Source organism: Balaenoptera physalus (assembly GCF_965194825.1).
Source record: "Balaenoptera physalus genome assembly, chromosome: 9".
NCBI lineage: Eukaryota > Metazoa > Chordata > Mammalia > Artiodactyla > Balaenopteridae > Balaenoptera > Balaenoptera physalus.
The window spans coordinates 66,666,974-66,692,657 of record NC_138888.1 but is presented as its reverse complement, the minus strand read 5'-3'; the positions used below and the strand labels follow the sequence as shown (position 1 = coordinate 66,692,657).

General features: G+C 35.1%; 1 long non-coding RNA gene across 1 annotated transcript in view; it reads left to right on the top strand.

The window, feature by feature from the left end:
- Positions 1-25,684, top strand: part of LOC309667212 — a 69,549-nt gene that overhangs the window by 35,201 nt on the left and 8,664 nt on the right. Inside the window, exon 2 of the long non-coding RNA XR_014267626.1 lies at positions 14,624-14,676. This is a non-coding gene — a long non-coding RNA (uncharacterized lncRNA). The remainder of the gene's footprint in view (positions 1-14,623; positions 14,677-25,684) is intronic.

Here is a 25,684-nt window from a genome sequence, read left to right as displayed (position 1 = left end):
CAAAAATTTTCTTTTAATGAGAAATCTCTGCCACACCAGGAACTTATATGAAAACAAAGATTGGTGTGTGTGTATATCTAGGTGTCAAATGAATATTCCTGCCTTATGTGTCATTTTAACATTTTCATGGTCTGACCTTGAATGAAGGGGTCAGAGCACCACTCGTTAAAAAAATGATAACTCTTTCTTTATAAGCCTACTTGGTATTGCAAATTGGAATTCGTTCAGCCTCTTTTGAGAATGATTCCCCAAATTAGGACCGTGTACTAGGTGTTAACAATGCCAGTGTGCTTCGAATAAAATCAGCACCGATAGACACCGTAATTTATTTTTTAAGCATTACTTTTGTGTAAGTATATGCATGGATATGTGTGTTGTATAATTATTTTGAAGATACATATGTATATTAAGGATGCATAAATACAGATATTGAGTAAACTGAACCACTCAAGAACAGAATCTTCTTCTGATTCATTCCATATGAATTCAAAGAAGAGTTAAAGTGATTCTTTGCCAGCAGAGTAGCTGATGTGATGGGACAACCGCTTTCTTCTGCTGCTACTGGGACAAATTAACATCACTGTGGGAGAAGAAAAAGGAGAAGTGGTGTACAGCAGTTCATACAACAAATAACCATAGTAGCTGTATCCATTGTCATGGAGCCAAAAACGCTTTTGTTTGAATCATTTGTACTAATTACTGAAATTGCAATGGAGTCATTGGGAATAAGTATTTATAGAAATTCAATAGGGAAATTTAGTGGTGCTGTAGATTCCATATCTGTATTCTTTATTTCACTTTAGTTTTAAATGTTATGAAAAGAGATTATCTGGGGTTTAGGAAGGCAGGTCGGGATGATCACAAGTGGATGATCTGTGTGTTGGGGTTGAGGATAAATAGTCATTAGGACTGGAGAGCAGAAGCTGACTGTTTTGCAAGTCATTTATTATGTTTTGATCCTTTAGCTCCAAGCTACATATGATGTCGGGATAACCCAAAAGGAAAGCAAGCGAGAAAAAAATTATGGGCCACTTACCATTTGCCAGACACTGTGACACTGTCTCATTCAGTCATCACAGTCACACTCTGAGTCACTATGACCATCATTTTCAAATGAGCAGCCTTAGACTTCAGAAGGTTACACTGCCTGTGGTTCTCTGGCTAGTACGTCTTGCAGGTGGGATTCAAAAGATCTGTCCGATTAGATCTCACAGTCTCCGTAGGAATATCAGCTACCCCTGTCCCTCGCCTCCCAATCTCACTGGGTGGCCGAAGATGTCACCTTTCTAGCATGAGATAAAAATGTAAAGGAAGAGCCAAATAACCGGAACCTGAATTTTGTGATTCCAAAATTACAGTGGTTTTGAACTGGAAAGGAATTTGGAGGTCTTCTAGTCCAAGGGACCTTCTTTACAGAGGAAGCAAATGAAGCTCTCAGAGGAAAACTGATTGAGTCAATGTTATTCCCATTTCTAGTAGTGGACTCGGGGCTAGACTTCACTCCTCTTGAGCCATGCTGGAAGTCCATTTACTCTGATATAAATCATTATAAAAGAATACCTGATTTTCACGAGATCAAATGAACATTCAAACCAAACCCGTCCTGTTTTGCTACGTTTGAATTTTTAGTTTTGCTTTTCAGAAAACTATGGTTTATAAAGATTTGAACATTTTGCTTTTGAGTTTCTTTTGCTATGTCTTCTCTTCATTCTTTTTACTACTGCAGAAGTGTCTAAAAGTAAACCAAAATAATAACAGAATTAAGTTAAAATGCAAAAAGAAGTTAAATTATATATGCCCAGTTTAAGATAAATCCACCCTGGCTTGGCTTAATGAAGTTTTTGCTGGAACTTCCCTTTTACTGTCATCCATCCCCTGTGTTTTTCTATTACTCTATCTACCCCTGGATTTATCACTCTTTCCTATCTGTTGGCCCTTTCTCAGCCATGCCAGAGCTATTATTCTCAGGTTTTAGCCCTGAGGACACAAAGTTCTTTGGTTTGAATCGCAGATACCCTCCAGTTTGAGGTAGAAGCTGCGTTTTTCAACTCAAAATATCCTTGAGCTCTGTCCACAGAACTGTTATATATATATGCTTATATATGTAAATATGAACTGATATAATACATTAAATACACACTGTACCTAGCATTATTGACACCTTGTCCCAGTTTGCCAGAGACCTCCCACTTTTAGCTCTGTGTCCGAGAATACTCCCTCTGTCTCAGGCAAAATGGGGATAAGAACCAGTTTTCAATGTCGTTTTCCGTATACTTTAATTTTTCAAACAGCCCTAAGGCTTAGACAAAGTAGACATTATCATCATAATTTTGCAAAATTCTTTGCATTCCAGTTCCACAATTAACTCTGTAATCGTAGAGACACTAGATGTTTGTTTAAGTTTATTCATCTGTTAAAAAAAAAAAAAAAAGTCTCTTGACAAAATAAGTGACCCAAACATGTCCTCTGTTTACTGGCTTATTCAAGCTCTAGTAAATGCGTAGTACTCAGAGATAATAAGTGATTGGCTCAAGGTAATCATTTTAATGTTTGTTGCCTAAATACTACACCCAGCTGCTTCTTTTCTTCTAGTTCCCATGATTCTTTCAGGTTCCCCATCTAATACACTCTCTCCAAACTCCGTACTTCTTCCTTCCATAACCTCCATGGTGGCCTCCATAGAGGACTTCCTTTCCAAGCAGCAGGTTACCTACCCTAACAGGAAAGGAGCTGGGATACTGAGTCATCTGGCTCTGCCGTTTATAAGCTGTGCAGCCTGCAGCGATGAGGTTTCTCTTCTAGGGTCTCTAATTTCATCAGTTGTTAAAGGGGAGATGGGACAAGATCATCTCTCACAGTGTCCTAGCCTTGCTTCCTTCTCATACAAGGGACATATGAAAATTAGCAAAATGGTTACCAGATTATTATTTTTAAAGAGCACATAGAACAATGTCTGGAACATAGTAAAGCAACAGGAGGCCAATTATTTTAATTATCTGGAGAAAACCCAAGAAGATAGAGGTTTAGAAAACTTAGGTCAGTTATACAGATAATTGGGAAATATGTACAGATTATTGTTAGCTCTTTAAAAATGCCTACTGTACATGTACAGGTAAAATGAATGATTCAGAACCCTCATTTCAATTAGGGAAAACTTACCTTTTGTGTATTCATGGGAGTCCTGTAGATTCTGGCCTTGTGAGGTTCTATTACGGTTGTCTGTTATGTGTATGGTCTATTGTGAAGTAAATTCTGCCATTCCATGAATTGGGCTAAAATTGGAGAGGCCATGATTCTCATTCTTTTTTCGGTTTGTGTGAATTGCCATCAGTGGACTGAGCCGAAGTCACTGAGAATTGAGTTAGGGGCAGGTTGGTATGAAGATGATTTAAGTAGCATGCATACACCAGGGTAATTAATAGCTAAAGAAATACTTACATGCAAGGTAAAGAAAGATAATGAACAAAGTAGGAATTACATAAATTATTTTTTTATGCTCCCGAGATTAGAATGTTGGTTTTCTTTGGTGCCTTTAGTAAGTTACTTCAGAATTTTCACCTGAGAGCAAGATGAAAATGCATAAAGGTAACAGCATACAGGAAGAAATAATTAGCAAACTTTTTAGATCCAATTTAAACAGAACTATCCTCCTCGATTCCAAAATATTTGGAATTAATTGATGAGCTCGTAGGGTGAATTGCTATAGAGAGAGAGCTCTGAGAGTAAATCTTACAAAATAAACTTCGTTCTGAAAAAAGAGCTGACCCCCCTCTGTGTAATCAGAGTCCTGCTCTACAGGAATCCCCTCTACCTCCTCACACCTCCCTGAAGTCTGGTGTTTCTAATTTTTTTTTTTTTAAGTCTATATTTTAGCTAGAAGGATTTATATCAAGGACAAGCCATCAAGTTGTAGGGAGATGAAGAGTGAAGGTCACAACCTTTCTATTTTATCTTTCTATTACTCCCAGCCTAAAACTGGCTCCTGGGGTGATGCCTATTTCTGTAAGAAATTCTCTTCACTGATCTCTTCTTTGTGGTCCTTATAATAGGCTGCATTCAAAAGCATGTAAGCATCTAATGTGCATGCACTGAAACTTCTTCAAGGGAGAAGAGCCTGGTTCCTGAGGCCTGTGGGTTTCCACTTGACACCAGGAATTCTGAAGTGCCCACACTCAAAAGGAATCATTCTCTTCCCCGGTGTCCTGATTAAAAAGGGCAATTCACAACCTATTTTAAGAGGCCTCAGACTCTAGATGCTGGGCCAAGCTTCTCTCTTCTCTTTACGTGTGGTTTATAGAGTATGACTTTGCAGCGTTTTATTGTGTCTTCACGTATTAGTAAGTAAATTATTAAGTAAATGCAGCCGGGGTGCTGACAGTCTATTAAACACATGTATTTTATTTACTTTGTCTGTATGTGTATGTACATATGCAATGAGAGATTTAAAATACAAGTAGAATTCCTTGACAAGCCTGTTTACTAAACTTTAAGGCTAATATGTATATGTATGTTTGTATATGTGTGTGTGTGTAAAGCTCACTTTAGTTTTTGTTTCATTTCTTTCTTTTATTGATTACTAAATGACTTTTATTTTTTATTTGAAGTATGATGATTTATAATACTATGTTAGTTTCAGGTGTACAACAAAGAGATTCAGTTATATATATATTTTTTCAGATTATTTTCCATTATAGGTTATTATAAGATATTGAACATTGTTCCTGTGTTATACAGTAAATCCTTGTTGCTTTTTAATTTTTTATATAGTAGTGTGTATCTGTCAATCCCATACTCCTAATTTATCCCTCTCCCTTCTCTCTTTCCCTGTTGGTAACCATAAGTTTGTTTTCTGTCTGTGACTCTGCTTCTGTTTTGTAAATAGATTCATTTGTATTAATATTTTAGATTACGCATATAAGTGATCTTTCTTTTTTAATGTTTCTGTATCCCTCAGTCCATTAAAAACTCTGCCAATATGCATATACTCTTTAAGGTTTACCTATGTTTATGTTTAAAATTCCTACTTCTTGAATATCATATGACAGCTCTGCATATGTAACCTGCAGCAGGTACACAGGTGTGCTATGTGATAAATGGAATATCTGCTAGCTTGCCTTTCATAATTGCATTTTCAACTCATTTTGTCTTCTGATGTCTCTCTTTGAACCTTTGATTTCTCTGTTGAATTGTATAAAACCTTCTGTGATTTGAAATTATTTCATGTGATGTCAGAGGAGTTTTTCAACCCCTCTGAGGTGTGATTTTGTGAGCAAGCCTAATGTTGGCTCTCTGTTCTGTAACTATGTCTGATGAAACACTTGTTATAGACTTAACACCATAATAAATTACTAAATTAAAATTGAAAATGAAATAACTTAATGAAGAAGAAATTGCTTGACGAGGTTTATCAAATATTATCTCACAATCAAATCAAAAGTGTATTATCTGAGTGTAGATATATAAAGGAAATCTTAAGACTATAAACAATCAGGTGGCTGGGCAGTAACATTTCAAATGTTTTTAATACAACATGACCATCACCTTATTTCACATTAACTTACTTGATTTTCATGACTTTTTAAAATAGGGAAGACTGATATTTTTATCTTCATTTTGCCCGTAGGAACTCTGAGTCACAGAGGTTATGCTATTTGCCTGAGGTTTCTGAGGCTAGAAAGTAGAAATACCCAGAAAAAAAGGTGTTTAATAACAATTAAGCATCTATTTTTTAAAACCCAATAACAAATATTTGTTCTGAATAAACTGTGTTTATTTTTTTCAAACCCACTAGATTTAAACTTCTTTAGTCATTGCTGCTCACTTGTTTTGCACTATTTGGCAGATGCATGTGTGGAAATGTTAATTTACAAAGAACATTAGATTGGAGTGTCTTATGCATACCTCCGTGGGGAAACGCTCCTACCACGGTTTACGTAGTTCATATTTTCTTCTCTGTCTTCCTTTTCCCTCTTCTTCCTCCTTCATTTATTCATTATCAAAAAAAAGTCATATTAGACACCCAATTTATTTGAAGTAGAGACCCAGAAGCTAGGCATACCAAGGAATGGAAAAAGATCCTTGATCGCAAGAAACATACACTCTAATGGGAAAGGCAAATAAATTAACTATTACCATAGAGTGTGCAAAGGAAGAAGTGCAGGGTTGGGTGGGAATTGAAATCAAGTGTGGTGTGCGTGGCTGTGGATGTCGTGGGTAATGTTTTATATCTCTAATTTTATGCTTTTCTTTGATGGGTGCTTATAAAATGAATTACATCTCTTGACTGCACGTTATCTCATTGTACATACAAATAAACATAGAAATAGAAGATAGCTAGGTGAAGGTCAAATTCAGATTCTGTAAGTAAAAAAAAAAAAACAAAACAACTCCACCCCAAGTTTTTTTTCCATTTAAATTAAGCTTGAAAAGAAAATAAGATATTTTTTCTCTTTCTTGCCACTAGTATAACATCATGAAGCTATCCTTATAGGAATGACATTCACATTAACTAAGAATTTTGAGTCCTTGAAGAATTAAAGACTATATTATTTACTAGGAAACACCCCAAATCAGTTTTCATCTTGACTGTAATGACACTACTTATTGTATCCCGAAAATGTGATATATAACAATTCCAAGCAGTTGTTTTATGGAATGCCTTTACACCATAATTCTGAGGAAGAAGCTTAAAAGTAGCATGCGATAAGAACAAGAATGAACTGGAGATAAAATATATACTTTCAATTGAAAAAGAGAACTATTGTATATTATGGCCATTCTTTCTTTTGATGTATTTGCCTGATGTTTTGTGTACCTCAATACACTGGGGTTGGCTTTGGGAAGAAATGCATATGAGTGCATAACAGGCCAGAGATGAAAATTTATGGCCACTATCTAAAGTGGTATTTTTTGGGATAGTAATGGAATTTTAATTTTATTGCTTAAAGATTTTTTTAAATACAAAAATCATCAGCTTCATGTGAGATCTTTATGAACATAACAAAAAACTTATGGATATTGAAGGCAAAAGAGATATACTTGATTGTTTTAAGTTTTTAATAAGCATCTCTAAAACAAGCCTATTTTCCCCAGTTTACGGTGCAGAGAACAATAATATCTTAATAAAATTCTTATTTTTTTTATTCATTTATTTTTATATAAAATTTGACAGACAGCGGATACCAAAATCAACAGAGTGATATCCATGACTACAAATTTCTTTGCTCAATTATGTAAAAATCATTTAAAATCCACATAAGAAAATTTAACTGGAATATATGTTAAATATTGATTTTTTAAACATAAACATTTTTTAAACATAATTGATTTTTTAAACATAATATCAGTACAAATATCATCCAGATACAGATTAGTAAGTAGGTGTACCACATGTAGCTTGGCCTTCATATTTTTACAGGTGTGCTTCTTTTTATTTAAGGAAACAAGGAGAACTTGAAGTATATCAGCATTTCTCTCTTCCTCTAATCCCGAGAGATTCGACCGAATAATGTAAGTAAGTTCAGCCACATCTTTATCAGATTTAGTCTAGGAACAGAGGACTTGCCCCTGAATTTAATTTAAATGAATATTTGATTGGAAAGATCAACTTAAAAGTTTAGATTACACTATTTAACATAGTATTATTAATTTTAAATATTTTTGTACATTTATGAATAAGGAAATCAAGTTCTGGAGATGATTAAAACTTGCCCAAAATTATACACCTAGGGGATGGCAGAGAAAAGATTTAAATCATGTAGTTTTTAAAGTGAGTGATTGTTCCAGTCTTCCACACTCAGTGCCTCTGATCTTTCCATTACTGACCCGATAAGAAAACGCCACTTTATGCAAAATGTTGGTAACAATATGTACATTCCACATTGCCTTGTGCATGTAGAACAAATTATGCCATGGGCCGTCATATACACTAAGGTCAGTGAAAACAATGCCTTTGAATATTGAGCCAGTTTTATACCAGATACCAACCTTGTGGCAGGCATGAAGAAATTGTTTTAAATTTATTGTACATTCTTATTCAAAAGCATTTTCAAATCAAACATCCTTCAGACGTCCTTTAACTATTTTGCTGGGGCTTAAGAAAAATGCAAAGCAATGCACTTTCAGGTGTACACTGTACAGTATAATTTGCATACAAATGCATTTTTACTGAAAAAGATCAGGGCAGGGTTTTAAATGTGTTTCTACACTGAACTTTTAGGCATTGTGTAAAGTTGAATAGAATATAAAATTTGGAATCCTCTCTAGTCCTACACACACCATATGGAGTAAGTTGATGTTTTTCAGGTAGCTGGGTACTAATTCACTGAAGCTGCTGCAGAAAGAGTCATTCGCTTTAAACAACATTAATGAATCAGATCATTTAATATATTTTCATGCTCAGGCTTAATCAAGGACTTTCAACCCCCAATATTAATCTCTAATGGATATTTATAGTTGGGGATCTTGATGGAATAAGGGGGGACTTTTTTCTCAATGTCATATAAGACATTAGTGATAAAACATAAGACTGATTACAGATTTTAGTGTTTCCTGTATAACTAATTATATCAATGCATTAAAAATGATGTAAAAGATAACAAGCAAATAATATTATCCAGAAACCCAACAAGATGAAATGTACATGGAGCACTCCTTAAAATATTAGAGAAGCCAGATAACCAAGAGGAAATACAATAGCTAAAGAAGACTTACTCAGTTAAGTTAATTTCAGGGTCAACAAAGCTGCTAAGGGAAATAAAGATAATTGAAAAATATTTCTCTGAATTTAGAAATGCTAGAGTAAAAATTTGTGTATGCCATTCTGTCAGAGTAGTACATAATCTGAAAAAGTAAAAAGGCTAACTGCAGAATTGAAAAGGTGAAAATAAACTGGATGTAGATTAGAAGGAAATGGGTAAAGTGGTATTTAAGGACGACACTTCGAAAATGCATTGTGTATTTTTTCATGTATATCATCAGAATGAGTTCATTCAGATAATTTTTCTTGAGGAAAGAATGTCTCCCTTGAGAATTTATCCCTTAAGCTGGCCCTCCTTTGGGTTTGAGGCCAATATTTATACTCTCTGTGTGGCTTGAATAAAACCAATCAAATATTAAGATGTTGAACATGTCCATGAACTGGGAGATAGGTCTAAAGAATTGTCAAAGATTGTGTCTCATGGTGAAAAAAAATGAGATGCAAAATAATAGGGAGAGATTTAGAATCAAGGTGATTAAAGTAAATAAGTCAAGTATTCATCTAATAAAACCTCCTGAAAGAGATTTAGCAGGGAGGGTTATGAGAGCAGAGTACTAGGCACTATTTGAAAATGCAGCAGTAGACAGAATTTTCCAGAACTGAAGAGAGGTATGAATTCTCAACTTTCAAAAGCCCAACAGATCCCAAACAAAATAAATTGCTAGAGATCTATACTTACAAATACTGTAATAAAACTGAAGTACATGTAAGAAAGAAAAACGATGTGAAAAGTCTCCAAAAGGAAAAGACAAATTCCTGACTACGGAATGACAATTAGACTGAAAGCTGATTTCCTGTCAGCAACAAGGCGAGTCAGAAAGGAATGGAATAATACCTTCAATGTCTTGAGGAAAAAATAACTTGAATCCTGTACCTGGCAAAACTATCAAGAAAAAGGATGAAATAGAGATTTTTCTTTTATCACATAAAAATTGAGAGAATTTACAATTAAGACTTTTTTTAAACAACTTTATTGGAGTATAATTGCTTTACAATGGTGTATTAGTTTCTGCTTTATAACAAAGTGAATCAGCTATACGTATACATACATCCCCATATCTCCTCCCTCTTGCATCTCCCTCCCACCCTCCCTATCCCACCCCTCTAGGTGGTCACAAAGCACCGAGCTGATCTCCCTGTGCTATGCGGCTGCTTCCCACTAGCTATCTGTTTTACGTTTGGTAGTGTATATATGTCCATGCCACTCTCTCACTTTGCCCCAACTTACCCTTCCCTCTCCCCATGTCCTCAAGTCCATTCTCTAGTAGGCCTGTGTCTTTATTCCCGTCCTACCCCTAGGTTCTTCATGACTTTTTTTTTTTTTTTTTTAGATTCCATATATATGTGTTAGCATACGGTATTTGTTTTTCTCTTTCTGACTTACTTCACTCTGTATGACAGACTCTAGGTCCATCCACCTCACTACAAATAACTCAATTTCATTTCCTTTTATGGCTGAGTAATATTCCATTGTATATATGTGCCACATCTTCTTTATCCATTCATCTGTTGATGGACACTTAAGTTGCTTCCATGTCCTGGCTACTGTAAATAGTGCTGCATTGAACATTGTGGTACATGACTCTTTTTGAATTATGGTTTTCTCAGGGTATATGCCCAGTAGTGGGATTGCTGGGTCGTATGGTAGTTCTATTTTTAGTTTTCCACTTATAGCACATCTGAATTTGGACCAGCCACATTTCAAATGTTAAATAACTACGTGTGGTAGTTCTATTTTTAGTTTTTTAAGGAACCTCCATACTGTTCTCCATAGTGGCTGTATCAATTTACATTCCCACCAAGAGTGCAAGAGGGTTCCCTTTTCTCCACACCCTCTCCAGCATTTATTGTTTGTAGATTTTTAATCAAGACATTTTTGTTAAAGCACCTCCCAAAAACTTTAGGAAAATAAAAGATTTTCCAGGAGGACAGTGTGAGACAAAAGAAGAAACATATATATCTAAAAAATATTGACTTTATAAAATAGTAACATTATGACTTAGTGTTAAGATAAAACACGATAGAAGTAAAACACTGGAAAAGGTATAATTTGGGGAAGAGCACAGTAAAGACATTTACTTTTCAGTAAATGGGTAAAGCAGGGTAGAGACACAGTAAAGACTTTGTTACATTATATGGCATACTAAATTTCAAAGGTGATCATTAAATTATTAGAAATAGGTGTTTGCTTAAGGTAAGTAGAAGAGGAAAAATTGAAGGGAAAAAAATCATTGCTTTTTTTCAAAGGAGAAAATTATAGAAATATATAGACTCAAAAATACAAAATTTGTTAGTAATTTAGTATGTATAAATGGTAAAAACAAATATGTTCAGAATTGATTTTAAAATTTTAGTCTCATAGTGTTTGTAAAAGATACAGGTGAAGCATTAACTTGTAGAAAGTTTGGAATTATAAGAAAGGGGAAAATAATACCAGACAAATGCAAACTACTTAAAAATTGCAGTGGCTATATTAAAAAATATATATGTGTGTGTGTATATTAATATATATATATACTTTTATTAAAAAGCATTTCTGAAAAAATGTATACAAGCTTCAACTCAACAGGGAGACCTAACAATTGTACATTGTGCACATCTAAAAATGTAGATAGGTAGGTAGATAGATACATAGATAGATAGTTGTAGATATATATATATATGCATCAGACAGAACTTCAAGAAGAAATTAGGGAAAGATTGTAATACACTTCTATTAATTGATATATTAAGAAAAAAATAGTAAAGGTATAGAATTTTTTCACAGCACAATTAAAAAGTTTGATTTCATATACACTTATAGAACCCCTCACACAAGAATGGGAAAATACACTAATTTTTTCAAGCACACTTAGAATCTTCCAAAAATTGACTTCATACTAAGTAATGAAAAAAATCAAAGAATTGGGATAATACAAAGCAGTCTGACTACAATGCTCTAAATTTGGAAATCAATATTAAAAGGTAACCTTAAAATCCTATATATTTAGAAATTTAAACACACATTTCCAACTGACTCATTTGTCAAAGAATCAGAAAATAATTAGAAAATAATTAAAAATAAATAATAATTAAAATAAAGTATAAAAATATAGAATATGGTTAAAAGGGCAAAGGAAAACTTGTAACTCTAAATGTTTATATTTGAAAAGAGGAGAGGCTACAGATTTGTAAGCTAAGTGTTCAACTTATGAAATCAGAAAAAGAAAAACAGAATAAATACTAATGAAGCAAAGGGGAATAAAAAATAAGAGAAACCAATGAAATAGAAAAAATAATACAGAGGATTAATGAAGGTACACCATTGTTCTTTGAGAAGATTAATAACATTGACAGTGCTTTGGCAAGATTGATCAAGTAACATATAGAAAGGGTTCAAATGATATTGGAATCAAAACAGGTATATAACTACAATTGTTGCAGAAATTTAAAAAGATAATTCAACAATGTTTTGAATAAATTCATGCCAACAGATTTGAAAGCTTAGTCAAAATACCTTTCTAGAAAAATACAAATTGCCAAAACTGAATCAAGAAGTAATAGAAAAATTGAATACTTCTGTAATTGTTAAAGAATTGAATCAGTGATTAAGAATCTTTCCACAGACATTATAACAAGCAAAGATAGCTTTATGGAAGTCAACTGAAAATCCAAGGCAGAGTTAATTTGATAGAATACAAACTCATGCAGTGAACAAAAAAGGAGGGGATACTTGATCACTCTATTAATGTAACTATTTCATCCTACTTCCAAACCAGAAAAGGCCAATGAGAGAAAAAAACAAAATAAACAGGTCAATTTCACTCATAAAAGTAGATGCCAGCATTCCAAAACAAACTAAATAATATTTTAAAAAGAAAATACCATCATGTACAAATGTACAAGAGATATGGTGTTGGTTCAACATTACAAAATCTGTTAATATATTCATAACATTAACAGGTTAAAGAATAAAAACCATACAAACACCTCAGTAGATACAGGGGAAAAATAATGATAAAACTTCTCACAGACTAGGAATAGAGGGAAACTTCTATAAGCCAATGAATCTATGCAAACATACAGCAAATATCGTACGTCAGTGAACTATCAGAAACATTTAGGTATTGTCAATGGCTGCTTTCATGCTACAATGGCAAAGTTGAATAATTGCTAGAGACCATATGGCCCTTGGAGTCTAAAATGTTTACTATCTGGTCCTTAACAGAAAAAAAATTGCCAACTCCTGGTCTATAGTCTAAAATTATTAGATTTAATAAAGCAGTTTATCAAGTTTGTCAAATATATCAATAAAAATTAATTGCATTACTTTATATTTACAATAAGAACTTAAACATATTTATATACATGTTTTATACACATAAACTATTTTAGAAATAGAAATTAAAGTAATATAATTTCAGAAATCTCATTTGGAAGAATATTATTGAAAAATAATCAAAGAATTTAAGGAAGATTAAATAGATGGAGAGAGAGGGACACCACACTCATAGGTAGGAATACCTAAAATTGGAAAGACTGTTACCAAACCCAACTTGGGTCTACTCACCTGATGCACAGTGAAACCAGTCTACTGACACCAGGTTGTAATGAAGGAAAGTACAGTGTTTATTGCAAGGTGCCCAATCTGGGGACAAGTGGGGAGAAGAGGCAGCTCATGCTCAAATGAGACTCCCAGATGGGTAAGGGTTTTTAAAGGCAAGGAGTGGGAGAGGGTGGCGGGGTGTCTGACCAACTAGTGCTCAGTTCTCTGATTGGTTCATGGTGAGGTAGCCAGGTGGTATTTGGGGAATCTCAATCATCATCCTTCTGGTTCCAACCTGTCTTGGGTCTGTGTGCTGCTGGTCAGCATGCAGTGAACTTCGTCCACCTGGTGGGGGTTTTAGTGTCTGCAAAACAACTCAAGGATATGGCTCAGAATATTATCTGCAGCCCTTGAGGGGAACTAAAGGTCCTACTTTGTTTTATGTCTAAACTATTATTATTTTGTCTTGTTTGATTGTTTTCCTTTGTTTCTGTATTTTCTCACTTCTCTGATTAAATTTTATTATTTGTCGTTGTGAATAAGAATTCACACAACTATTGAAATCTAGTAGTTTGATTCCTAGATATACACCTTAATGTAACTCTCAAGTGCACTAGGAAATGTACACAGGATGGTTAAAACAGGAGTGCATCTAGCAACAAATTCCTAGAGGCAGGATAACTAAATGAACCATCTATTAGAGTAAATCTCCAAGGCCAAATGCTGAGTGAATAAAGCACACAAGAGTATATACAGTATGTTTCCCTGACTAAAATATCCAAACACACAAGACTAAACCATATTTAGAAGCACAATATATGTGGTAAAACTCTGAGGAAAATCAAAGGAATGGTCAGTTCGAAATACAGTTCAATGTTCACTTCCTGGGCAGAGGATGGGGGTATTGTTGATAATGTTCTCATTCTTATCAGAAGTGACGAAAATTAGGTGTGCTCTTTTAGTCTCTACATATAGATTAGTCATACTCGCTGGCATAAATGATACCATTTTTTATAATACATAGCTGTAAAATATTTTTGAACAAACTAGACAAATGGTAAATGAAGAGCATGTTCCTACAAAAGGTTGAGGTTAAAGGTTTGATTCTTAAATGTATAAAGGTTCATCCTTAATATCACACACCAACTACTGTAAATTCATTCACAACTCCTCCACTACAGCTCTAGCTCCCACCCCCGCTTCCACAGATGATCACTAACAATTTTTTGATAGCTGAAAGCTCTGATGTGGCATTCAACCTCTAGATTTTACATAGGGTAGGATAAAAAAGAAGAAAAACAAATACCACTACATACTATTTGTAATTCTTTGTTTTTCAGAGTCACATTGGAAAATGTGCTGTATCCATTAACCTTTTTGCAAAGAGCAGAAGGTAAGCTAGTTAACATTTGACAGCTTCGCAGTCTATCGACTTCTAATGAAAAATGCACTGCTACCTTTATTTTCTGTACACTTGTCAGTTGCAGAGAGTTTGTTACAAGGAGAGCCATTACTAGCACTGTGTTTTACTTTCCCAATCCCCCATATTCTGTCAGTAAATATAAATTGAGGGAGATCTTGACTTACTACCATATGCATTTTAATTTTCTCACTCAGTAATCTCATATTGACCAGTCGCTTGTTAATGGTTTAGTCTGTGCCTAATAAATGAATTTTGAAGATCTTGGAAATAGTGCTTGATAGTGATCCTGTAGGATAGTCCAGAGTTAACTATCTTGCCTTTAACATGAAGCAAGAAGAGGCTAATGGAAACAACACATTCCTCTCTGGCCTTGGAAATTATCCAGCATGTTCCCATAATCACAGAATGATTAAAAATGATGATGGTATCATGGAATATTTGTGCAAGGGACAACAAAGATGCAGGCGTAGTAATAATAATATGGTGGCAGAGTCCCAAAAGGAAAAAGGTGAGTTTCCGGTCTAGAGTATCATCTCTAGATGGTGGATGTCCTTTCCTCAAGTGGATGTCCTTTCTGGCATATAATTAATAGCCTGGGACTTCACTCAGTAATTGGCGATTACATAAGGCTTCACCATTTGCTGATAGGTAATTCAAAAGTCCCCATAGCTCTTTGTCAGTCCTCTATAAATGCAGGCAATAGAACATATACCCTTTCCCAATTCCTTTTTTATGCTGTCCATACATATCTGTAAAATTCTTAGCATTTGTATCAATTTGGATAATTTCAACTTCAGGTAACAGCCATAATTAGCATATATATGTATATATTTCTCTCACATAATAAGTCCTCAAGTGAGTTTCCAAGGTTAGTTAATTCTACAGCTGAACAATGTCGGTAAGGAGCCAGATTTTCCCAATCTTTCACCCCGCCATCCTCAGCCTCTTGACCTTTGTTCTGAGGCTTGTCCCCTCTTAGTCATGAGGAACCCACATATCATGGCCTCAGGTAATAATTACCAAGCAATTATTTTAAAATTCTTCTCCAGATTTATTAAGATATAAATGATTTATAACACTGTGTAAGTTTAAGGTGTACAACATAATGTTTTGATATATGTATGTATTGTGAAATGATTGCCATAATAAGCTTAGTTAACACATCCGTCACCTCACATAAGTTACGATTTTTTTTTTTTTTTGGTATGGTGAGAACTCTTAAGATTTATTCTCTTAGCAACTTTCAAGTATACATTAGTTGTACATTACATCCCCAGGACTTATTTATCTTACCACTGGAAGTTTGTACTCTTTGACCACCTCTACACATTTGTCTCCGCATCCCCCCTTCCCCAGAAAACACCAATTTACTCTCTGTTTCTATGAGTCCATTTTTTTTTTTAGATGCCACATATGAGTGAGATTATTAACTATTTGCCTTTCTCCGTCTGACTTATTTCATTTAACATAATGCCCTCAAGTTCTATCCACGTTGTCACAAATCGCAGGATTTTCTTCTTTTTTATGGCTAAATGATATTCCATTGCATATATGTGTGTACGTGTGTGTGTCCACGTCTTGGCTATTGTAGATAATGCTGCAATAAATATGAGTGCAGATCTCTCTTCCAGATAGTGATTTTATTTCCTTCAGATAAATACCCAGAAGTGGAATTGTTGAATCATATAGTAATTCTATTTTTAAGTTTTTGATTAAACTGCATACTGTTTTCCATAGTGGTTATACCAATTTACAATCCCACCAAGCGTGTGAAAGATTTCCCTTTAATCCACATCCTCCACAGCACTTATCTCTTGTATGTTTGATGATAGCCATTCTGACAGATGTGAAGTTATAGCTCACTGTGATTTTGATTTGCATTTCCTGATCGTTTGTAATGTTGAACATCTTTGCATGTATCTTCTGGCCATTTGAATATCTTCTTTGGAAAAAACGTCTATTTGGGTCCTTTGCCCAGTTTTAATTGGATTATTTGTTGTGCCTCCAGCTTTGTTCTTCTATTTTAGGATTACTTTGGCTACTTGGGGTCTTTTCTGGTTCCATACAAATTTTAGAAATTTTTTTTCTAATTCTGTAAAAATGCCATTGGAATCTTAATAGGGATTACATTGAATCTATAGATGATTTTAAGTAGTATGGGCATACTATTCCAACCCCAATGGAATCTCATTTCTCATGATTCAGAATTGGGTCACATGCATTTCTACACCAGTCATTGACAATATACATAGATTTGCTTATACTAATTAAGATTTACTCCTTAGCCTGCTATCAGCTGGGCAAGGATGCAACCTTTACTGAAAAGCAAAATGATTTTATGTAACAAACTCAGCATCCTGTTGGGCCAATGGCTATTAAGTTGGTAACCAAGAGTGTCTGCCACAGAAATGGAAAAGGCTTTTAGAACTTTCCATGCAGTGCCTTTACCCAAATCTATATAAAACCCAAATCATCTCTGCTCATTTGACTGTTACATAGATTCTTTTCTTAATGATCCATGAGAGAAAGCTCATTATAATTTTTAAAGAAAGTCCTCTAAGTCCTTTAGTAAAAAGATTTTTTCTTCTAATATCTCATATTTAAGCAGAAGAATGTTTTAGATGATAGATTACTTGTAAAGTTCTAAACAAAAGCAAAAAGCTTAATATCTAGACACTTTGTGGTATTTCTCAGGGAAGATATTTAGACTTCTGATTGAAGAAAGAACATACAGCAGATGGAAACAATCATAGATTTTTTTTTTAAGTCAGCATTTAGTTCAAGACAGATCCAATAGGAAATCCAGGAAGAGAGATTGAAGAGAAATTTGACTTTTATCTATTCATAATTCTTACCTCATCATGCTTTTAAATGAAAATATATACTATAATCTTACTGTGGGATTTGAAGATAGAGGAAATGTGTGACAAAGAACTTGCCAAGTTTTCAGAAATAATTCTCTGCATTATTGCAAGCATTTTGAAAGGAGCTTGTTCTGTGTCTAAGTGGCTCAAAATATGTATAAAGGAGAAGAAATATGAGGAAAGTAAGCTAATATGTATAGAATACCTACTGTATGTAAGGTGCAGGACTAGAAATTTTATATATCTTTTAAAGTGTTCTTTGCCTAACAGACTTGAAAAAATACACAAATGCTGCCATGTTTTAGTTGGAGAAATTGTTGAACAGAGAAATGATGTGATTGGCCATATTGCTCACAGGGGTTGTGTGTGACAGAGTTGGGAATCAAACAGACATATCTCTGACCACATAGCACATACCTGTGCCAGGACACAGAGGGACCCCGCCCTCTGCCTTAACCTACCACATTACCAAAAATGTCTAAGGAAAGAGATGAAATAAGTGAAAACACTTAGAAAAACTCTACTTTGGATATACAAAAATTGGTTAAGTCTATGCATTAAGTTATGGGAATGGTGGTGAAATAGAAAATTTTTACTTGCTTTGTGAAAGAGGTCTTTATGTAGAGCCCTTGCAATCAAATTTCTATTCTCCTGAATTGTTGGAAATAATAGGAAAGCAAGAGGCAAATATATTTTTAATTAAATGTAGACACTTCCTACATTTTAGAACATACTCTTTTTTTTAATGTGTCTATAGTTATAGACCACACACTCTTGGAATGGAATGTATACTTTTTGATGGGGATTGCAAACAAGAAAACTGCAAATGTAGAAATGCCTACCTTCTAAGATAGACCGTGGAGAACAGAGTGATGGAGAGGGTTGTCAGGGGAGGGAAGTGATGGTGGCAATGATGGAAAAACACGTTGAAGGGAGGCTGCACCGGGCACTACTCCCCCCATGTTTCACATTGTAGCTCCGTGTGTGAGCACCGTGCTGTTCTCCACACCACACTGCGAAGTGTAACTCTGAGCACCACTGAAAAGGGGCTTCTCCCAGTGGCTCACAAGTACCAAAACACCTGCATGGCAAATGTCCCTTATTCAAAAAACAATATCTGAATGCACTCTTTTCTTTTTTAACGTTTTTATTGGAGTATAATTGCTTTACAATGGTGTGTTAGTGTCTGCTTTATAACAAAGTGAATCAGCTATACATATACATATATCCCCATATCTCTTCCCTCTTGTGTCTCCCTCCCTCCCACCCTCCCTATCCCACCCCTCTAGCTGGTCACAAAGCACTGAGCTGATCTCCCTGTGCTATGTGACTGCTTCCCACTAGCTATCTATTTTACATTTGGTAGTGTTTATATGTCCATATATACACTACCACTCTCTCACTATGTCCCAGCTTACCCTTCCCCCTCCCCGTGTCCTCAAGTCCATTCTCTAGTAGATCTACGTCTTTATTCCCGTCTTGCCTCTAGGTTTTTCATGACCATTTTTTTAGATTCCATATATATGTGTTAGCATACGGTATTTGTTTTTCTCTTTCTGACTTACTTCACTCTGTATGACAGATTCTAGGTCCATCCATTGAATGCACTCTTAATTCTCAGGCTCACAGGGTTTGTGTGTGTGTGTGTGTGTGTGTGTGTGTGTGTGTGTATACACATACACTATATATATAGTTCCATAAAAAGCGTACATAAATAATGTAAATATTGAAACAATTTTAAAGATTATATTTTATAGATTATTGGAGGGTAATACAAATGCATGAATAAGGGTTCATTCATTTTCCTACACAATTTTATTTTCTTCACTTGCTGATTCCATTTGATATGGAAAATATAATGGCATAGAACTGATATTAAAGCTATTATATCTATGCTAAACAAATTTAAACATATAGAGTTACAGTCAGAAATACAAATAAAGGTTACCTGGAAGAACAGAAGGTATTTGTAACAAGAACATATTAAAAAAAAAAAAAGTAAAAACTAGGATATTGGTCATTTAAGTTTTCCTTCATTAGTTTACATTCTGATAGGCTAAGGTAGACAATAGAGATCATTTTCTTGGCATGTAATTAAACTGATTGAACAGATAACTGTCTTACCGGGGAACCTGTTGCTACCATGTAAGAGATTAGGAAGTGCCCTCCATGTCCAAGGAGGTCACATCATTAGGAATGCATTTTACCTATTTTAGCTCTCTTTGTGGTCCTTCACTTCAAAATTATCACAGATAGAGAAAGTGTTATATAGAGGATAAGGGTAGAAGGGTCCATTTTGGGTTTCACTATATTTTATCTTAAAGGACTTTTATTAAATTATCTCAGCTGGAAAGAGTCAGAACCATCTCTTGTGAGTCAGTTCCTCTGCACAATTCCCATGGCCCTCAAGACTTTAACCTTGGTTTTGTAGACTTGTGTTCATATTACTTCTATAATGTAAATTTTACTGGGGGCAAGGTCCTTGTCTGTTTGGTTCATTCAAGAAACAATAATGGAACATGTGACACATGTTGTAGGAACATAAGATAAATAAGGTAGACCACTGGTGGTCTAGATAAGGAGAAAGATAAGAAAGTCAATAATGACCATACCAGGAGAGATATTTACGGACGTAAATTTAGTCATATCAGAAATCTGACTGGGAAATACAGAGCAAAGAGTTGGCAGCTCTGCTCAGAGGTAAACGAGATTTCACAGAGGCAGTTACATTTAGGATAAGCCTTAAAGATAGGCATTAAGGAGGAAAAGTTTTTTTCAAAGAAAACAGCACCGTTGAAAGTACTATATCATGATAACTAGGGCATGTTTAGAGAACTTGCAGAATTCAGTTATGTCCAGAGTGTAGGATGTACAATGCTAGAAAGTTTGTATTTTAACCTGAATCCACTGAAGAATTTTTAGCTGTGACAAAATTGACAAAATCAGATTTTTTTGGTAAGAGGATATGATCACTCCTGTGGTCCTATGGTAACTATGAAATATGTGAGGTCAATCAGACTGAAAGCAAGTAACAGAAAATTCAATCTAAGGTGATTTATAGCTTAAAGATGATTAATTGGCTCCTAACAAGTATTAAGGTGGATTCTCTGTATGGGTTCAGTCAGGGCTTAGGCTCCATTTCTCTCTGAGTTCTCACTGGCCTCCTCCATGACTTGACTTTTCCTCAGACTGGCTCCTCTCAAGGTACAAAATGGCTCTCGTCATTAACTGGCACTACATATTTACTCCTTCACATCTGAGGAGAAAGAGTGTTGTATCCCACAAAGATGAAACAATGAGTCTAAGTTTTGCTTTTATTAGCTCAACTTGAACACTGCAGTGTGAGGGATGAGATCATGCATATTGGTTTGTGTCAGTCAGAGGCAATGTCTAGAGCTGGTAGTCACATTGATCCTAACTGTATTGGGGGATAGCTACACAATGGGGTGACTTGGCTTCCAAAAGGAAATTATGAATGTTATTAAAAAAGGAAAACAGAAAAGGGAAAGAATACAGTAATGGCTGCTGGGTAGGCAACCAACAAAGGAGCATAAAGGAATATACTCTTATCACTGTCCGGGCAAGAAATGACAAGAACTTGAATTTATATACTGGAATTAGAAATAGGGAACAGTGGAAGGTCTTAAAAGTGTCAAATGATTGACTTTGACAGGTGTGGAAACAAGAGAAAATGAAGAGTGCCTCCAAGTTTTATGGTTTGGGTAAATGAAAACTTGGTAGTGACATAAACAAAGGTAGAGGAAATAGAATGTGATTAAGTTTTCAAAAAAAGGATAAAAAGGTAAGATTATGAATTGTTTGGAATATATGGAGTTTAAGGTGCTTGTGTGAATTTAAATCGACCTGATTAATAAGTAATCTAATAAATCGTTGTGGATTTCTATTGGTATATACAGATCTTGATTGAAGACGAAGACATAGATAAAAGTAGAGATTAATGGTAATTTAAACGAAGGTAATGGATGAGAATAACGAGTAGATTTCTTGAGTGAAAGAGAAAACGACCAAATACAGAACCCTGACAATGTTAAAATTAAGAGATTGTTTGAACAAGATTAAAAAGTAGCACTGGCAACTGAGAAAGAAGTATGTTTAAAGCAGAACCAGTAGAGTGTATGAGATTTTACTGTAATGGGAGGAAGAATGTCAGAAAGGGGACAGTGGTCATCTACATGTTATTAATTTTATATAATAAGTATTATTTAAAAGCATGTCTAGGGCAGAAATGGGCTCTTTCAGATAGAACTGTAAGGGAAGGCTTCTCTGCAGAGGTGATAATTGACCTGAGACCTAATTTTAAAAAGTAAGGAGACATTCAAAATATGGGAGGAAACTTTCTCAGGCACTCAGAATAGCAAGCAAGGTAAGCTTGAAATGGGTGAAAAATGGCAAGAAGGCCAGTGTTCCTGGAGCATGACAGGAGATATGGGCACAGATTGGAGCAAGGAATGGTTTACAGGCCATGGAATTTAGACAGTAGACTTTAGTGTTAATGGGAGGATGTTGAAAGGTTTTAAGCCGAAACGTACCATGATCTAATTTACATTTTCAGAAGGATTTCCTGGTTCTTAGCTGGAGAACAGGGAGAGAAAGAAGAAAGATGGAGATCAGTTGGCATCTAATTCAGGAGACCAGGTGAAGAGGATGGTGGGATGATCTAGGATGTTTGCAGTACAGAGGTGAGAAGCATTTGCATTCAGAATCTATTCTGAAGATGGCAAAGTTTAAAGCACTTGATAATGTACAGTAGAGAGAATGGGACAAGTCAAGGTGACTTGTAGCTGCTGATCTAGATGTGAAACACTGAGATAAGAGTTAGTTGGAAGAGGGAGGATGGACGTTTCTGCTTTGGCCCACATTAATTTTCTGTGTTTCGTAAACATTCAGATGGAGCTATTGAGTAGCTAGTGTAATAATATGTGTAGGGGTAAGAGAAGAGTTTGGGGCTAGAGATAAAGGGGAATTTGAATGACATCATGTGGTTAGAAAAGAGATGCACTGGCTGAGGTCTGCAGAATTCATATTTAGAGTTTTGAAAAATAAGAAAGATCTCAAAAAGGAGACTGGGAAAAAGTCATCTTCGTAGTAGGAGGAAAACCTTGAGAGTGTGTTATCCCTGTGGCCAAGTGAAGACAGTGACTCACGTAGCAGGGAGCATCTTCTGTTTTAAATGCTGCCGAGAGCTCAAACAAGAGAAGGTAGGGAAAACCATCATTCAAGCTGAAGAATTCATTGAGAGAAATTCAGTGGGTTGTTGGGGATAAGATGTTGGATGGAGAAGATTATAAAAAGAATAGGAATTAAGGAATTAAAGATAGCAGATACAGAAGTCTTCTGATAACTTTTTCTATGAACAAGCACATAAAAGTGGAAGATGTAGTTTGAAAAAGCTGTGAGGTCAAAGGAGTGTCTTTTTTTTAAGTACAAGAGATAGTAGAGCATGCTTGCATGCTAATGGGAATCTTCTTGTGGAGAAGGAGAAATTGATGGTGTAACTTCAAAGTTTTTGAGTGAAACAGAAAGGTGACATTAGCTACAGTGGAGGGGTTGACTTAGTTTTTGGGATCATTCACCCATTTGTGGAGAAAGAAAAACAACACACAGCTATAAATTGAGATAGATTGTTGGATTTGTTAATGAAAAGATGATTAAATTATCTTCCAGTTGCTTCTGTTTTTATCAGGGAAGAAAGAATCAAGCTATTAGTTGAGAGTAAGAAATTTATTTGGACAAAAATGAATTTGGTTATCAATTGTTAATCAATAGTTGGAAATAATGTCATTGAAGTTTACAACTGGCCAAAATTATTGTTAGAGATATACTTGCATAAGATGACAAAACCAGAGTTAGCAATATGACTAAACTAGGAAAAATTAAAAGACTATCATATAGTTAACATCGAGGTCCTAGTTAGTTCTCTTGACTATTAACGTGCTCTTTGCTTTCTTTATGCTTCCCCATATTTCTATGCTTTTTTTCCCTTCTTGAATCATCTTCTCCAGTAGAGTATTAGCAGAAAAATGTAAGAGACCATAAATGTCAAATCACTTTATTTTCATGAGAAATTTCTAGACAAATGTTTGTTGGGAGAGATAACTCCCAGAGAATATTGTACTCTAGACTTATTTGTAGATATAGTTTATCTAGGCTAACTTTATCTCTTTTGAAAATGAGTAATCAAAAGTTGTTTGTATCTCTGTCCACTTATAGGTTTTCAATAAGGAAAAGGAAACAACAGTAAAAAGTCCACTGTGATTCAGTCTTCTAATTGTGAGAAATCTGGATGTGCTTTATTGTAAGTTCACCTTTGTTCACTACACAATGCCTTCTTGATTAACTCTTAGGAAATTATACCTTTAGCAGTTGTTCATGCACATTCTATAGACTTGTGCCACAACAAGTTGACTCTTCAAATACTTTACTTTTGAAGATGTGCCATTTAGTTCAATGGGAGAAAAACTTAAATCTAAGACTTCTGGTGAATATAAGGAAAATGGCAGTATCCTCAATCTTGGTACGACACAAGCTGATTGCTACTCAATTTTCCAAGACACATTTGCATACCCTGAACAATAGCTTGGAAAGGCAGCTGATAAAGTTTTTATACATGTAATTCTCACATTCTAGGGTTAGGGTGTGTGTTAAGGTATTTACAAACTTTTTTAATGGATATAAATTTGATGGAAGGGAATTCACCTCAATCATTTAGTTTGTCACAGTAGGTATAGTAAACCTAATGAGTATCCAGACCCTCCCTGAAGGGTAAGAAAAAGAGTACTTGTCTCTCTGCTGAAGGGCTTTTCAGTAACAGGGCACAATCATGCATAACTGCTCACACGAAGATGTCTCCAATTTTCAACTCATACTAGAGTGAACATAGTGTCTATAGTGTAGTACATTCTCAGTAAAATGTTCACATATGAAGAATAAATGCCTACCCCCTTGTCAGCCAACAGGATTTTTTACATTTATCTTTTTCCTTCTGTAGCCCTCCAACTCTTTGGTTGTATTTTGTTTTTAAGGTTATCTTCTGCTGAGAAATTAGTGTCATGTTTGAATCTTTTAATTTGTTCATACCTATACCTATACAGGGAAACCCAGAGTGCACCTGCTCCCAGATTTGGCACCCAAGGAGAAAGGGCTATCCCATTTCCTATCCAGGCTTCTTGTTGGAAGATTTCTTTCTTCGTTGTTGGAAAGCTTTCTCCTTGTTGGAATGTTTCTGGAGCACAGAGAGGAAGGTACAACTAAGTGTGTCTGAGTTGATGTCCATTTTTGTTAACCGAAATCAGGATAGTATCATGATAAGTTTAGATTCTCTAAAGGGCCATGATAATGATAATATCTCAAATTCCACCCATTTCTTTCCCACCAGCCCTTTTGTTGGTTCTCTATTTGCAAAGTTCCTTCAGGGTTCATTTTAACGTAGTGAAGAGGGTCTATAAGCCAGATTGCAGATGTTAGAGTGGATAGAATGGGAAAAGGGTAGGCAGAGAGTATATGCAAATCCTTCAAGGGGCCTATCAGTAGAGAGAACTATGAAGCTTGGGGGTAAATGAGGCAGGTTTGAGTTTCACATGATTCATCCACCAGAGTCCTTCTGTTTATGACTACAACCATCTTTATTATATGGCTAAATTTTTTTCTAATACCTTACCAGAATTCAAGTCACCCCTTCCTCCTTTTTTAATATGGAAGATTCTTGACCACATTTCTCTAGAAAGACAACAGATAAGAGGAAAGACTGATAATATATGACAGAAAGAGAAGAATTGATAGAGTAAAATACATTCAAAGGCGGAAGGGCCCAGGTGGATCCAGGCCCAGGAACAAAGAGAAAAATGGAAGAAAAAGAAAACCAAAAAGACCAGGTTCTTTAAGTTTGTGAATTTTTTAAGGATATTAAGAACATCCCATCTAATAGGTCTCAGTTTTCTTTGCTGAGTAGTAAGCAGGATAATCTGCTGAGAGTGGAGGGAAGGAGGTGGTCTCCAGAGATTTGAAACTGTCCCAGAAGGTTTGAAGTAGTTTCTTTGGAGAATGTGAAAATGAGCTGATGAAGAAAGCAAAGATTATCAGGAAATGTTTGAATG